The sequence below is a fragment of the Engystomops pustulosus genome, chromosome 6 (assembly GCF_040894005.1).
Source record: "Engystomops pustulosus chromosome 6, aEngPut4.maternal, whole genome shotgun sequence".
NCBI classification, from domain to species: domain Eukaryota; kingdom Metazoa; phylum Chordata; class Amphibia; order Anura; family Leptodactylidae; genus Engystomops; species Engystomops pustulosus.
The window spans coordinates 93,755,345-93,771,723 of NC_092416.1; the positions used below are offsets into that span (position 1 = coordinate 93,755,345).

The window sequence follows — 16,379 nt, forward strand, 5'->3', positions numbered from 1 at the left end:
GTGCATGGAGAGGGCTCACGGGCCGAGCCCTCTCCATAGCCGGTAAGTCTTTGCTACATATTGTAGCAAAGGCTTACCGGTAACACCCGCAATCGGTGCTTTCACGGCTGGCAATGCTGCCGTAGGCTTCAAAAAGATGACGTCATGGGGAGCGGTGATCCGTTGCCATGACAGCTTCGGGTCTCACGAAGGCCCGAAGCTGTCTCGTTTTAACCCATTCATTACAATGTGCTATCAGCAGAAAATAAGCCATAAGAGAGTGGAAAAATAAAAAAGTTATAGATTTTTGAAGGTGGGGAGTGAAAAATAGAAGTGAAAAAACTAAAAAAAAGGCCAAGTCGTTAAGGGGTTATAAAACATATGTAAATTTGGTATCCCCATGATTGTACTGACCCAAAGAATAAAGTATACATGTCATTTGGGGCACTTTGTAAAAGCCATAAAATCCAAGCCCACAAAAATACAGTGCAAATGCATTTTTTCTCTGTATTTGGAATTTCTTTCCAGCTTTCCAGTACAAGGCTTGGAATATTAAATACTGTCACTATGAGGTACAGTTTGTTACACAGAAAACAAGCCCTCACTCAGCTCTTTATATGGAAAAATCAAAAAATTTATGGATGGGGAATGAATAATTAAAATGCAAAAACAAAAAAAAGAGCCTGGGCGTTAAAGGGTTAAAATGACCTTTTAACATTTTTGACATTCAATCTACTTTCCAGGATCAGGGCACTTTATTAAGCCTTCTTCATTTGGATGATACGCAGGTGGTCAATGAACTTAAAGTTCTTCCTAAAAAATGTTACAAACTAAAATTTCTACCTTCTACCCTCTGAATTCTCACGCACCAAAAAGTGGTTGAACGTGACCTGAAACTTTTGTATGATCAATCCAAAATGAACCCTCCCAACATGATTTTTACTAATAAAATATTTACTGTAATGAACTAACTCAGAAGGAATCCACACATAATTATTTGAGGGAAGTAGAAACTATGCTTAAAGGGGTATTCTGGGAATATGAACGTCTGATACAAAAACCCATGATCCTATAAATAAATGAATGGAGCACAACTTTATGCCATTAGTCACAAAATGGAGCTTATATAGTTAGATTTTATGCTTCACAAAATTTTATGGCCTCTCTAAAGTATGCGGATTATCACCAAGATGGCAGCCACTGGAAACTCAAAATCCCAAGATCCTTTTGTTCTCAGTAACTCCGCCTACCTCTAATGCTCTGCTCCCAGTGATGATGTAAAAGGTTTTCTTGCTCTGTAACCATAGTAATGATGTGTAACTGCCATCACCAAAACACTGGCTATACTGGATGCACTGCAACTAACTGAATACACCCAAACATAGTGGTGATCACATGACCTGCCCAGGCAGGTGCAGGAGATGGGATGTGGACATGGGACCAGCGGCATCTTCTGTCCTGTGTCTTCTCCGGGTGGAGGAAATTAATGGACTGATTAAAGGGCCAGTAGCATTTTAATTCTCCAATACAGTCTATGTCAGCATCATTTTTCTGCTAAGGGGAGCAACATTTTAAATAACAACTAATTACACATAAGCTTATATTTTAAGGACACATTAGTATATAAATGATCCTGATAAGGGTTTATTATTAGTTATTCTTGATAAAACCATGGAGTTTTTTATTCCTGCAAACACAGTGTGTCAACAAAAACCATAAAACACTTCCCTCCATTTAGATCAACTGTGCCTAGCATTGGTTTGTTGGCAGGGAGATTGAGTGCTCGAAACTGGTGAGTGGTGGAAACGTTACTCCTCTGCCTCACCACCTCTTCTCCCACGACATTGAGTGTCTATGTAATCACACACCTCAATTGGGTTCAATCTTGTTGCTAGCAAGAAGGAATTCACTAAAATTTCAGAATGAAAATAGATAACAAAAGAGGGCCTGATATTAGCCAAAGTAAGTGGACAAGTAAGCAAATTCCTTTGCTGACAGTTAGTGACCATTAGAAGAACTGCCGGAAATGCAGTTTACATTCGCATCCAGCATCTATTTATTTAACCTTTTCACGGCCAGTCAATTTTAAAGCACAGGGGATGCATAGGGAGGGCTCTTGGACTAAACCCTCTCCATGTACAAAAGACTTACACAAGTTGCATTTTACAACTTTACTGCCACAATCAGTGATGGACTTTTACCATATTGCTGCTGTTTAGCATTCCATGTGATGTCATTGAAGGGTGCAGATTAGTTGCGATGACAGCTGGAAGTCTGTGATAGGCTCCAATAGCTGTTGTTCAGCATTCATCCTTACAGTATGCTGGAGACCATAGAATAGTGGAGATGTGTTAACCGGACTGCATAGTGAAAGCCATAAAAACAAAGCCTAAAAGACAATGGTGCAACTGTGTTTTTCTGTGAATTCCAACACATTTGGAATGTATTACTTTAGTTTCCCACCACATTTTACTGAATTCCAAAAGCTGCCACCAGCAAGTACAATTAAACTATATTTTCCTAACCAGCTTTGTAAGTTGAAAACTCAAAGTTATGGCTTCTGGAAGGTGGAAAAAAAAAAGAAAAACAGATTCTCAACACCATTTACTTGTGGGTAACACTGCAGTACTTATTGGGATGCAATGCCTATTGGGAGTAGAGTCTCAACAGTGGAACCCCAAATGTGATCTATACTAATTCTAAGTCATCAATGTTCTATCCTTGATAACTTCCTTTATAGCATTTCTCTACTTTGCATTTCATTTAGAAAGGCTATAGTGTTTTGTGCTTAGAATGTCTGGCTGATGTGTTATAAATCTAACCTAGGTCATGGCAAAAGAAGATCATCCATATGCAAAGGCCTAAGGGCCTGGAAGGGGAACAAAGATTATCCATGACCTTGTAAATGTATATGGAATGTGTAACTAATGCAGTTGAATTATTACCAAATAGTCAGCAATAGCAAAAAGACAATGCCAACCTCCTCTGTTACTTCACACAGATACAAAGAAACCAGAAAGAAATGTTAATACTATTCTATTGTATGAAATAACACATGAATATAAATTTTCCATCGACTTCCATGGGAAGATAAAAAGGAAGAATGTTCTGAAATGTTTGGGGGTATAAACAAGATAAAAATACTTTCATAACAGAATCTATCACGGAGAGCAACACACTGTCCAACTGGTGCTACAGAAAGATTATAGAAACATACTCTTGGATTATAACACTCCATGTTGACAGTTCTATATATTAAACTTGAAACTTTCATACTTTGTTTCTTTAAAGGAAAACCTGGGATGAGGAATCTATCATCAGAAGTAGATCTGATTGTAGATTCCTTGTGCCTGCCTATGCCCTAATTTGTAATTTAGAAATCAAAACCTACCAAAACTTAACCACACTATAAACGTTATTTAGGTAATATGTAAATTAACTGAAGAGGCTACTTGGGCGTGTACTAGCCTTAGGTACCCGTGGTTGACCAGGCTAGTACATGCCCCAGTAGCCTCTGCAGTTAATTTACATAACAAGTTTTTTTTAACAAGGTAGGTTAGTATATCTGATAGTTTCATTTGCTGCCTGCTGTTGAGCTTGTGTTATTGCTGTTTCATCTTATCATACTACTTATTTACATGAGGAATCACAGGAACACGGAGGAACACTGGAAACACAGGGAACGCTGGAGGGCTTTCACTTAGCAGAAAATGATGCTGAAGATCCGGTGAGGCAGGAAGGGAGGTGTCGGATTATAAGGGCTGAGCTGGATTAACCAGCGCCAATCAGGAGGATGCTGGCCCGTTAAGTCCAGGAGAGCCAGTGCGTGCCCTAGGAGCGGGAACGCATGTGGCCTAGTCGGGCGGATAGCAGGTTCATGGGAAGGTGAGTCTGGACAGGGGGCGCCGTGCCACACGGAGAGGCACGGGTGTGCCTGTGATCCGTGACAAGGATCGCGGGTGCATCAGTGACACCAGGCAGGCTTGAAAAAAATAGATTAAAACTTCAATTTTTTTCAACTTGGTTAAAAAGTTAAAATCGGTACCATGATAGAAGAAGGAATGGCGCGTTTCGAACTTGCAAAGAGTTCTTGGTCATAGCCTAGACAGATACAGGAACCTTTTATTATTAATAAACAATGTCAGGCCCCCTGTCAGGATAGTAGTGGCTTATCTTCTTATGGCCACTAGGTTGGTGGTCACCTGGCAATGGAAAGAGGCTACCACCCTTCACTTTCAGGAAATTCAGGAGGTGACCCCCTATCCCTTCCATAGGAAACAGCGGCGCATGGCCGCACACTCGGGAAAAGATAGAGCATGCTCTATCTTTTCCTCGTGTACGGCGCGGTTTGGTGCCACACATGTATGGCACCGTACCGCCGCCGGGCCGCCATTGCCGTCTATGGGGACGTATATGTTGCCGCAAATCCCCACAGATGGGTGTGTGAATGCACCCTAAATAACATGTACACTCTGAACTGCATTGTATGTTTACAAAATACAATAAAAACAGTTGTATAAGCTAAAACAGGAATCTGATCTTGGTGTCTTTTTCTACCATTCCCAGTGGAGCGCTGACCACCAGTAAATTTCCAAAGCTTCCCCTTGCACAAACCTCTTAGTAATCTCCATTTAACAGACCTGGGCATTACAGGAGATTGTTGAAAATCATTAAATAATGATGCAGTTAGGTCCTCTATATTTTCATTAAATTATTGTAATGTTTTATTTAATGTTTTTATGTGGGGACAGGTTAAATACTGAATACAGTATATAGGTATAGGGTAGAACTCAGGGTTTAAAGGGAACCTACCACCACGAATCTACCTATAAAGGTAGATCGGGTGGTAGGTGGATGTATGGGACGTGAGGATAGCCCTTTTTAGAGCTAATCCTCACGTCCCCGCTAGCGTAGCATAAACTTTATTGCCCTAATATGTAAATTTTATTAAGCGGCTACTGGGGCGTGGAGTAGCCGGACACGAGGCTACACGGCGCGGCTACTCCACGCCCCAGAACTCCGGCTTCTCGGACGAGGGCGCGCAGCTGCCAGGAGCTGCGCGCCGAAGATCACAGGGTAGGCGGGGAAAGCGGCTACTGGGGCGTGGAGTAGCCGCGCCGTGTAGCCTGGTGTCCGGCTACTCCACGCCCCAGTAGCCGCTTAATAAAATTTACATATTAGGGCAATAAAGTTTATGCTACGCTAGCGGGGACGTGAGGATTAGCTCTAAAAAGGGCTATCCTCACGTCCCATACATCCACCTACCACCCGATCTACCTTTATAGGTAGATTCGTGGTGGTAGGTGCCCTTTAAGTAGGCCCCTGAGCAACAGAGCCTTAACGGGCCCCTTTAGAAAATTCCTAATGCCACACTTCCTCCCTGCAGTATCCACATTGTCCCTTCCCACCAGTAGCCACACTGTCCCCTCCCCCCATAAGCCACACTGCCCCCTTCCCCCATAAGCCACACTGTCCCATCACCCTTAAGCTACACTGGCCCCCCAACCATAAGCCATAATTTCCCCCCATAAGGCACACTGTCCCCCTCACTCTTAAGCCACACTGTCCCCATCACCCTTAAGCCACACTGTCCCGTCACCCTTAAGCCACACTTCCCCCCAATAAGGCATACTGTCCCCTCATAAGGCACACTGCCCCCTCCCCCATAAGCCACACTGTCCCCCCATAAGGAATACCCCCTCCAAAGTAGGGCCAGCAGCAGCCTTCTTTCTTCAGCATGCATCCTCTGTACACGCCAGCTCTGAAGCCGGCACACTTGACATCATCTTCAGAGCCATTGCGTAAATTATGGAGCAACGTTTTGGGTAGTGAGGAAAGGTGAGGTTTGGATTCTGCCTCTATGCTGCACTCCCAACGAGCACAGCATAGAGACAGAAAACTGCAGGAGCTGTAAGGTCATCATTTGTACTTGTGTCTTAAAGCGACACTGGTAAAATTGGTCTGGGGGTCAAAAAAATGTTTTTGCTGCCTGAGTGGGCCTCCAGCACCCTCGGGCCCCAATGCTTGCCCGGGTAACCCGAGTGCTGGCGCTGGGCCTAGTAGAACTGAGATAAGTATATTAGTCTGGCCCTCCAAAATCATTCCAATTTCACATATGACCCCATGTAAAAATTAATTGCCCACCCTTGTCCAAGAAGTTACTGTATCAATAGTCCCCACCAGGCAGTATATTAATAATTATATATTAATATATTATAATAATTAAAGTTTCTTGTCATCAGGTTCATAGAAGAGCTGGGGGTAGCTTGATTTCCTACCTATGTAGAACTCTTACTAAATTCTATACCCCATTAGCTTCCTATGATTTGCTGGAGAGACTTTAGCCAGCTCTTCTATGCCACCTCCAAGCTTATAGCTCCTTTAAGTCTGGGCCACCCCTCTCCGAGCTATTGTCCCCTTTGATGATCTGCTTATCTATTTTATGTTAATACTTTGCTGCCATCTACTGACCAGAGAGTGTTTGTACAATGTGTTCCTGTTGTGCTCTTATAAAGTATTAAATGGATTTTATGTCTGAAATATCTGTAATCTTCCTGAGATATATTAGGCAGCCCAGAGTCTCTAGACAGACCAAGTCTAAACATTTAGGCTCTGTCTTGGGCTCTTAAGATTTTACTGAGAGAACACACATCTTTCATGTTGCTATTCCGTGCTGCTGATGCAGTAGAGCCGATACAATTCCTGTAGATCCTTGCTGATCACTGGTCCGGGTTGAGGTTTCTTCTGGCCAAAGAGTTTTTCTACTGCTACAGTCAGCCAATCTACTGCTCTGCTAGTCCTCTAAAGGAAAAAGTTCACAGCCAGCCTGTTTTCTATTGCTGCGCAGTTCTTCTTCTATTAAAGGAACCATGAGATGATCTCCACTGCTGTGTGTGTTGGTGTCCCTGGGCTACTGCTACCATCAGCTATAATGGGAGTGCTCTGGGGGAACTTTATTGCCTTGCTGGCCCAGACGGGTGTGGATGAGGTCTAGTCTAGGACAAGGATACCATAACACCTTTGACCTAGACACCATCAAGCCAGCCACTCCAAGTCCTTGTCACCTGCTGCCCCTGCATGCTGTCAGTCCCCAGTGGGCATGTTGCAGATGCCCCTTTTGGGGCTCATTTACTTATATTGGTTGAGAAGGCCTAATCATTTGGAGAAGGGTCAGGTATCTTTCTATCAAGAGTATACAGTATGGTTCATCCATTATTATCTCCTGTCCTCACACTATTCAATATGGACTCAGAATCGCTCTTGTCCTTTATACCATCAATTTGGTTACACTCTAAATCTCTGTTGTTTGCACAGAACTCAATATTAAAATTCCTTGTATTTGGGCTATTTTTTGGTCTCTTGTAGGTGAATGTCATTGATTTAAAGAACTCCTACAACTCCTACAAGAACTTTTTACTTATTATCATTTTGAAATGCCAATGAAATTTATTTGATAAAAAGTAACTGCATCCAAACAGCAAAAAATAAGGAACGTGGCTTGCTCATGGCCCACTGAGGGTGTGTTGTGGTTAAGTTCCCATACCTGACCTCTCCCACAACTACAACAGCAAACTTCCATCTATTTTTCCTCGGATGGGTAAAAAAAGAAGTACCTGAGCTACCAGTACCTGTGTAAGGAGGGTAAGCTGCCAGAGGCATTCATATCCTGGCGGCGTATACATTAAAAAACCTAAAAATTCTAATCACCCCCCTTTACCTAGAAGTAATATAAATAAACAGTAAAAAACATGTTAGGTATTGCCACGTCCCAAAATGTCTGATGTATCAAAATATAATAACAGTTTTTAACGGTGTTTAATCCCATAACAGAAAATAACATCCAAAGTCTAAAATACCACTTTTTTGCCATTTTGAAAAACATAAAAAAATTCTATAAAAAGTGATGAAAAGGCTGTATAGTCCTAAAGATTGTAGCATTGAAAACATCATCAAAAGTCGCAAAAAATTACACCACCCTCAAATCCATACACCAAAGTATAAAAAAGTTATTAGTGCCAGAAGTACCTAAAATCGAAGCCCATAAAGCTGGTGCCACACGTACCGCTTTGTCTGCGTTTGAAAACGCAAATGCAGACAAAACTGCACCCACCGGGGCGGGCCATGGCCCGATCGCATCGGTGTTTCTATGGAAACGCCTGCGATCAGGAATGAGCCGCCGTTGTTTTGCGTTAATTTAATGCAATCATGCCGTGGTACGGTACGTGTGGCACCGGCCTAAGAATACCGCTGAAATTTTTTCACTATTGTCACTGCGTTCGGGCCGAGAACTGCCCCCTGTGCGCTAGCGTCACGTTTTGAACAGACGCCTAGCGGTACGTGTGACCGCGGCCTTAGAGTGTGCAGTGTCCAAAGTGGGATTTAGGATTAAGGGAAGGAGTTCTTTTTTTGGATCCAGCAACAAATAGATATGTGCATTTTATTTTCTCTTATCGATGTTCTTTTGTGTGGGTTTTATGGGGGGGGGGGGGTATATTGTTGGTTAGGCCTCTGAGACATTCACCTTTGCTTGTCCAGACAGGATAGCAAAGGTGATGCCTAATTAATAACGGGGTGTAGCTATCTATACTTCTGTGCTCAGTTTGTCAGGTGGTTTTGCAGCCAGATCTTTGCTGCACTGCAAGCAGCGGCTTATTTTTGCATCTAACCTATTTAATGGCAAACAGAAAAGTAAACTCAACTGGGAAAGATGGAAGGGATGGAAGTATGGAGGTGCAGAGTGAGGGGGCAGCTAGTTGGGCCCCTTTATTTCTGTTTGACTGGGTGCTGTATGTCAGGCAGCTGTGAATCTCACAGTTTAGTCCCCTAGCATTTTACCTGACTTCTCCTGTAAGTATTTTAGTCTTGTGATTTAAATAAAGCTGTGGCCATTTTGACACCATAAAAGAAAGTTTTTTGTGTATTTATTCCAGACACACTGCTTCCTCTGGTAAACATTATCCCATTGGGATGGGATCAGCGAAAGTTCTATCACATGGATTACTCCACCCAGGGCCGGTTCTAGACAAAGTGGGGCCCTGGGCAAAACTAAAAGTGGGGCCCCAAAATAAAACTATTTTATGACCAGTCACAGTCAGCAAGAGGCTCCCTTTAGTATGTTAATACAAACTGTAATTTTGGAGAATTTTATAGGAGATAGATCATAGGGAGCATGGTGGCTCAGTGGTTAGCACTACAGCCTTGCAGCGCTGGTCAAAGAGTTTGTATGTTCTCTCTGTGTCTGCGTGGGTTTCCTCCATGTCCTCCGGTTTCCTCCCACACTCCAAAAAATTACTGGTAAGTTGATTAGACTGTGAGGCCCATTGGGGACAGGGACCGATATTTTCTGAAAGCAGACAATTACCCCATTTTCAAAATTGCATCAAAGAGTTTATAGACATAGGCGCCTTAATGCAATTTTGATTTAAACTGAAACATTTTATAAAATATACTTAAAATTTGACTTTGATGGCAAAAAATGTGTTCCAAACCTTCACATCACCTAAATGTAATAGATGGACATGTGCAGAGTTCACAAACGTGCCCTATTGATATGTTCACATAAATAAATCATCATAATATCACTAAAACTGTAATAACAAGATATATGCTTTTCAGCTAGAAATTTTAAGTCACAACCTGCAAAATATATCAATAAAACAGAATAAAAAGTAAAGGCGCCATAAAACCTATATAATTTTGAAAGCAGACAACCAGGAGATGCATTTGGCAATTAACATTCAAAATTTCCTCTAAAATATGTACAAATCCAGATACTTATATAAAGAAAATATACTTTCCTAAAACAGTAAGATGTGAGGAGATCATACAGACCCCACACCAATATATTCACCAAAATATGTAGCAAAGGGAACTGCAGAAAATTGCACTGAGCGTCACACAGATCTATCACTGTATTCTCCTTACACAATGGTAACCCAAATAATAACTATATATCCATAAACCAAGCGAATGATATAATAAAAGTCACTTTTAGATGTGCACCATTGTATTAGCCGCACAATAACAGAACCCTCCACACTTCATAAGAATTTGAGTGAGAACGCCATAACAAAGGTGTAAGTAAATGGAGGATGGTGCGCAATAAAAACTTTATTCCAGGTGTAGTCACATTAGGCGAAGAGGATCAAACGTTCATTGTATCAGTCAATTTTCCCAACAAAAAAAAAAAAATCACAAAATAAAAGGCAATAAGAGAGAAAGTGTGAGAAGGGTTAAAATCATGAATATTAGTTGATATTATCCCTTCTCAAAATGTAGTAACATATAAAGTGATTACTTCCATTATCTGTGAGGTGCAGCAGCTCCTGTGTGCAGCAAATTCTCCCTGTAACCTGATGGCTGAGAATCTGGAGGGGGTGCACACTTCAGAGGGCTGTATCTCTGGCTCTGTGACACATAAAGAGTCTCCTCTTTTCTATGAATCTTTTTGTGTTTCTAAGTGTTAGGAAAACAGAGATATTAACTGTTAAAATGCCATTGGGAGGGATTTTTATATATATAAAAATGCCACCTGATATTCTCACTATAAGGGTACATTCACACAGCGGTATGCCCGCCGTGCGGGCATACCGCCGTGTGCTGGAGAGGAGGAGGAGGCAGCCCCTCCTCCCTCCATAGAGAATAGCGGCGCACGGCCGCACACACGCCAAAAGATAGAGCATGCTCTATCTTTTTGCGGTGTGCGGGCCGGATCTGCGCCGCGCCGCTATTGCCGTCTATGGGGACGTACATGCGGCCACAAATTTGCGGCCGCATGTACGTCCCCGCAGACGGCCATGTGAATGTGCCCTAAACCTGCATATCTCTGGATCCAGGGCACCTGGAAACAAAATTCAAGATTCATTTGAAAGAAGAGATTCTCCCCTTTCAGGGAGGGGGCCCTGGGCAATTGCCCCCTTTGCCTACCCTTTGCCCTGACTCCACCTGCAGTGAAAGGCAGCCATACTGTCCATGGTTTGTCATAGAGGTGTCATTTTGTTATTTCCACATTAGAAGAATACCATACAATTGTTTTGTCTATATTTGGGTCTACAACAAAAGATAAGCTAACTGATAGAGGCCCAAAAACTACCAAAAGCATAAGTAAGTATCAGCAAGTACTTAAAAAAAAGGGAATTGTAAACCCTCCAAAGTTTAATCAAATGTCATCCTTTATTGGAACATAATAAAACCACAAACATAACAAAACAATAATGTATGGACTACAATAAAATTTAAAATACATGTGTCCACAGTAGTCACCACAAAGGGCATAGAGGTAGGTAATATAATCAATGCAAAATGATGAATCCCTTAGGCCTCTTCCACACTTGCGTTGCAGATCACGTCAGAGTTTGATCAGAGAGCGATCAGGGTTTGGTCAGTGAAAAACGCACATTTTGCATCCGAGTGCAATCAGTTTTCAGTCAGAGTTTGTTCAGTCTCTCAGTTTTTCACGCACATTTTCAATGCAATTTTCATGTTTGGGGTGCCCCTGAGGTACCAGTACAATAGAAACCCCCCAAGTAGTGACCACATTTTGGAAAGGAAACCCCTCAAATAATGTATGTAGGGTTGTATGAGCATTTTAACCCCTAAGATGCTGACTCAAATGTAATACAAAGTAAGTAGTGCAGAGTAAGAATTGTATTACTATTTATCAAATATGCCATTGTAGTGACAAAAGCATTTTGCCCAACTCATGCCACTGGGGAAAAGCACATCAAAAATCATTCTGCGGGTTACCCCGTTTAGGGTAATACCCCATAGGCGGCAATACTCTGCAGGGTGGAGACACGGCAGGGCACAAATGGGAATAACGTGCATTTGGATCACAGGCATTGTACATTTCTTTTCTTTGTGGCATCATGAAGCATTTGTAGATGCCAATAGGGACCAGTACAGTAGAAACCCCTAAGAACTGACCCTATTTTGGAAACTACACCCCTCCATGAATTAATGTAGGGGTATAGTTAGCATTTTAACCCCACAGGGGGACCCCCCAAAAAGTGCATAATGGATAGTGCATAGTAAAAAATATCCTTTATGTCATCTTGTGCCCAACTCCTGACAAACACTCCAAAAATCATGATGCGTGCCTTCCTGGCTACAGCAATACCCCATATGGGGCAGTAATCTACAGGCTGGGCACATGGCAGGGCTTAGAAGGGAAGGTGCGACATGTGGTATGATGTATAAGCTGTGCATAGTACATCACGGTAACAATACGGCTCTAAAAATCCAGGGATGTACGATAAATTCAGAAGCAATCTTTCATACATTATCCTGTTTTTTCTGGGCAAGTCTCACAATGATAAATGGTGTCCTTCCCAATGCCTTTTTTGTGGAGCACACCCTGCACCTCTTCTGTGTCTTTCCCTTCTTGAAAGTTCTCCTGGAAAGTGTTGCCTGCTACAATGCGTTAAGTAGCCTCGCTTCCAGAAGTGCTGGCCCTCCGCCCTTCCTGGTCTCCAAAAAGAAAGTACTTTATTACCATCTCTTGAAATTCCCCTCTGGCCTGCACATCAATGTAGCACGTAATCATTATATAGTGCTATCTGCATGATGTGCGCAACCAGCTTCTTGTACCACACCCTCGACTTCTGCATGGCATTGCATGGCTGAAGCACCTGGTCCGACAAGTTCACCCCTCCCATGTACTTGTTATAATCTAAAATACAGTCCGCCTTAGGGGTTTCTGTACTGGTACCTCGTACTGGGACAGGAGTGGTGGTGTGCCAATGTATTGTGTTTAATACAAGGACCTCTCTCTTGTCCTTGTACGTAACACACAATACAGAGTCGCTGCATAGTGCCCTGCAATCGTGCCTTTTAAGTTTTTGCCCAAGTAGCGACTTAGGGAGACCTCTCTGATTTCTGCGTACATTGCCGCATGCCGCAGTATTTCTGGAAGCGAGGCACTTGATCAGAGTAGTTCTGGTGTAGAAATTGTCCAGGTAGAGGTGGTAGCCCTCGTCCAGCAGTGGGTGCACCACATCCCACTCTATCTTCCCTGTAACACCCAGGAAGGGGGGGGCATTCTGTGGGCACTATAGTGGAGCCCTTCCCTTCATATACCCTGAACTTGTAGGTATAGCCTGGAGAACGTAAATCAGAAAAAATTAGATGATGTGCACCTAACTACCGTCTAGCCGGCACAAAAAAAAAATGAAATAATGCACACCAAACCACACTGACAAGCCACTCAGATGACACACAAAAAAAATAATGTGCACCAAACCACACGGACTAGCCGCACAGATGGCACACACAAAAAATAGATAAGTGCACCCAACTACACCTACAGCGCTCTGGAAAAAAATAATACCAAGCATCAAAAAAAAAACTTATGTGCACTGCACAAATGCACCTAGCTTGCCCTAAGACAACCTAACTACCACTAAAGATACGTTGCAGCGCTATTCACACGGCGCACTGAAAAGTGCGTCCAGTGCAGAAGAACGCTAACGCAGAGCACTGAAACACAGTGCATTTGGGATCAGAAGGGACAGACAGGCGACGGGAAAAACGGAAGATGCAAGGTGATCACACAGGGAACACACAAGACGCAGGAGGGAACATATAGGGAACAGATAGGGATCAATAAGGATTAGATAGGAAAATAGTGTTTTGGAGCAAACAGTAACGCTCTGCACCTCTCTCCAGCAATACTAAACCAAAATAGAGCCGCTGGAGGAAGAGGGGGGAGCTAAAACATGTGTTCAGCCTAAAAACAGGATTGACTGGCCAATCGCAGCGATCGGTGGGCGGAAATTGATCCGCTTGGTCGGGTGACATCAGCAGAAGGTTCTCCTGTCTCCTTCACGTGCGTCCCACTGCGATGTTACCACGTCACGTGTCGTGGTGGCACAGAAGAGCCCGGGTGCCCTTGCGCCATACTAATACTGCACTGAGCGCTAATCGCAGGAGCTAGCTCCGTACTTCTGGCTCTTTATCATAATTATAAAAGTTCAATCAGAAGGAATATCACCACAGTCTGTAGTGCCTAGATTAGTGCCTGGATCTATGAGTAAGTGGCTTGAGTTTATCATGCTTAACTTTGATAGTAGATTTCCTTTAAGTGGTAGAGGCAAGCACCATGGGCCTGGATAAGGGGTAGGCTGTGGTAGGTAAAGGTAGGTGATTGCCTAGGGCACCAACTCTGCTATGTTCTGGGAGTTGTAAATCAAACATGAAGGAATAAAGTGCATATATTTATGTGTATATACCTTTACATAACTGCATAGAACACAATAATCCTATTCAACTTTAAAGCGTCGACCTTCTTTATATGTAAGCCACACAATGCGTTGATATTCCTGTCACTTAGTCAGAAGCTCAACAAGTGATGGAAGATTAAGTGAAATTTCTTACTTCATTTATTCACAAAGAGAGGGGAAAGAAAGATTTGTATCTGTCGTGAATTAAAGTCACTCGGAACTATGAGTGTGCACAGAAGGCATGTCTAGATTTGCCTACAAGATGTTCATCTTTTCACAGACCATTGCTAAACCATGTCTGAGCTTCACACGTATATTTCACTTGAACATCACTCTGGCATTTGAAATCAAGCCAAAACCATCCATTTGAAGTCACCTCACTCATCTTGATGTAGAAGAGGGGTGGGGGGACTATATATGTTCTTCCCTGAGCAGCCTTGGCGCCAGCTCTGAAGTAATCCCACTGTTTATAAATATGGGGCCCAGTCAGAATAAGATATGTAATTCAGATTAAGGATCTTAAAGACATCATTAAAACTCTTGCTTAGAAATCGCATCCACCATCATGCCACCATCATGCAGGGTAACCCTACCCATTACTTTCATTACCTATTTGCATTAGTTTGATACCCCCCTCAATGAGTGGAGCAGCCTGACATTTGTTATCTGCACACATCTGTGCTGTGTAAACAAGAGACTCTAAAGTCCTGGAACAATGCCTGCTGCTGCTCCTTGATTACTCTGGAGCCACGGGGAGACCACTGCTCTGTGTATCTAGCAGGATAGTCATGTGTTTTGGATGGTCTTTGGATACAGAAGTCTCCTGCAAATAAAAGTGGTGGCCACTATTCCCTGTCAGCCCCACTCCCCCAGTCTGTTATTCTGCATAATTCTTTGGGGAATTATTTGGATTTATCAGTGTCTGGGAGCGAAACTGGTCTAGTTATACAATTTTTCAATATACTTTCTGTATCAATTCTGCACGGTTATCTACATCTCTGCTTACTGTCATTCTATAGGAAACTTCATTGTTTATTTCCTGTGACAGCTCTTTATATCACACAGCTCTCCATGATACTAATGAGCTGTGCACCTGTGTGACCATGGTCAGATATATGTCCACTGAAATTGAACCTAGAAACTTCCTGTATGATGATAGCAAGCAGAGATCTAGAAAACTGTGAGGAATTGATATATTGAAAATATTGAAATTTTTTTTTTTTTTTATCAAACAAACAATAACACTATTTTGCCAAAATGAGAATACCCCTTTAATGTAATAATTTCACTGCTAGTTTCTACTACTTATTTCTTGCTCTGTGCTCCTAAATGTGATGTGAAAGCTGCCAGGCTAGTCACGCTACATAACCAGTATATACATAATTAAATTGTTGTAATCTCAATGTGGTTGCTAGCTCCTTCAAGAGAGAACACAAGGCATCAAGGGAACTTTGGACACAATGTAATTGGCTCAGCTTTATGGTAAAGACAGGAAGGGGTTAGGTTTTCTGTGGTCTAATTCGCCCCTGATGAGCTGGCGTCTCTGCAGGTGAAACATGTCATGTGGGGCTTTGACCAGATTGTGGACCTTAGAATCTATTACCTATGTACACAATCTTTAAACTGTATGACTCATTTATACATTTGTATGCTGATACTAGATAAGCATTTGTCCCCTCCTCTTTTCTCTGCTTTTTTACCATAGGGTCAGAAGGCCGATTATATGGTGAGGTTCCAGACGGGGTGGCAGCTTATTAGGGCTGTGGTCCAGTGTTGAGGCTTTAGGGTTCAATAGGACCCCTTCCCCACCTTTAGGGAAGAGTAGGGTAATGTTGCACCTGTGAGACAATAAGGTGCATGCTCCATTGACCCCCGCCTCTACTGTTCCTTCACGCACTGGCTATTTGCATTCACTTCATACTATCTTCTGGGTTTTCCCTCTTTTGGCTTCTCAAATGGTTCCTACTAAGACAGGTATTTGACTGGCTGAACAGATCTCTACCCACATATTGACATTAACAGTATCCAGCACCTTTTTAAGCAAGTATTGATGAGCTTGTCTACGACTGGCATAGGTATGGCCCCCTTGGGAGCTTTAATTTTTAAGGCTTTTTTGTATATTCCCATTTTAATATAATGGACTAATTAAAAGTTTTGTTTTAAATAAGTTATCCAACGATT

General features: G+C 42.5%; 1 long non-coding RNA gene across 1 annotated transcript in view; it reads right to left on the minus strand.

Annotated features, from left to right (window-relative positions):
- The window catches only part of LOC140065812 (uncharacterized), a 38,425-nt gene extending 37,102 nt beyond the window's left edge, over nucleotides 1-1,323 (minus strand). The window contains exon 1 of the long non-coding RNA XR_011848063.1: nucleotides 1,230-1,323. This is a non-coding gene — a long non-coding RNA (uncharacterized lncRNA). The remainder of the gene's footprint in view (nucleotides 1-1,229) is intronic.
- Between the last annotated feature and the right edge of the window lie 15,056 nt (nucleotides 1,324-16,379).